Here is a 1,711-nt window from a genome sequence, read left to right on the forward strand (position 1 = left end):
CTTGGCAGCGACGCGCGGGAGCGGCTCGCGGGTGATTGCACGGCGTAGACGTGACCTCGGACGCAGGGAGCGGAGAATGCGGCGCACATCGTGTGTGAACGCTTAGCGTGGCGATCGCAAAGAGGCCAAAAGTGTGGACCTCGCTCTGCACGGCCACTCGACGAAGCTGAATCGGTCGCAACAGTTCAGATGCTAACGGGTAAAGGTGCAGCCCTGCGATTGCCCGAACGAGCCACTGCTGGCGGATATCGCCTCCACAAGAGGGTGTTTTGGCCCACTCTTCCAGACGTCTTTAAAAACGGGGTACCCGCACTTGACCCCACCACACAACCTTGCCGATCCACTGCGAGTGCTCTGCCCGTTTATGCTGCTGGGTGGACAGAGCCAGCCGGGAGCGGTGGGGAACTCGAGACACTTGGCAAGTTTAGTGTTTACCTGGCACGCCGGGAGATCAAACGGCCCAGCATTGGATTGCGAGTTCGGTGTGGTAACCGTTACACCACGGTAGCATCCCACACCAAGACACATGCCGTCATATGTGCATAAACAGACAAAGACAAAGATCCCCAATATTGTTGGGGCAAGTGCTGTTAGCGAGCAGCACCTATGAAGGTCGGGAAGGCACACGAGGGGTGCGTGGCCAATACCACGACCGGCCGCCTTTGCCTCCCCAGTGGCGATGTTTACACTACACCATGTACTAATTTTAGGCTGAGTCAACCTAAGGGAGGCCCAGGGCCGGTTCAGACAATTGTCACTGGCGTTGGCCGTGAGCGGGAATCGAACCCCGGTCCACGGGCTTTGTAGTGCAATGCACAATCTGATACACGACTGCTCTCCACACACACACAGACGCACACATGCACACAACAACAACCGCCATTCGCCACTAAGTGGCGGTGACGTCACCACGACGCTTGTGACAGGCCATGTGCACCTTGAGGCCACGTGAAGTGTCGAACGCCCGCTGGCAGGAGGTCACGGGGCAGACCCAGGTGCCACGGATCGACTGACTGAGATGACTGGCTGATGCACTACCTTCGCCCCCTACTGTGCCAACTTGCTGTGCTTTAGCCACCCGGCGCTCTGCTCGTTGTTGTGAGTGTCGCTCCTCCGCCCTCCGTTGTTGTTGGAGGGCGACTGCCTCCAACTTCCTAACAGCGTCCTTCACGAGCCTCCTCCACAGAGGCCGAAATTGACACCGCTGGTACCAATCATCGGCAAGTCCACTCAGCTCCACATCCTCCTGTACCACATCACTCCATCTCTTCTCTAGCCCGTGCCGCGCCCGTTTAGCCCCCTCGATCCGGCCGAACAAAAGCTGTTTGGGCATGCGGTGGCTGGGCATGCGGGCTACATGACCCAGCCAACGCAGCCTTGCCTGCCGGAGGAGCTCACACACACACATACAGACGCATATACATCCATACATGTATCAACACACTCATAAACATATTCTAACAAGTATTAGCATACACACACACGTGTATACGTACAAAGACTCACGCTCATTCATATATACACGTATGAACACCCCAAGACACACACCGCACACATGCATTCACACACATTCATATATACACACACGTCAACAAACACCCCAAACACACACACTCATTCACACATATCCGCATACACATTCACTCATATCAACGCAAATACCTCTGAGCACGTAAACACTTACCAATAACACATATACTCATTCAAACAT

This window comes from Lampetra planeri, chromosome 41 (assembly GCF_965212315.1).
Source record: "Lampetra planeri chromosome 41, kcLamPlan1.2.h2, whole genome shotgun sequence".
NCBI lineage: Eukaryota > Metazoa > Chordata > Hyperoartia > Petromyzontiformes > Petromyzontidae > Lampetra > Lampetra planeri.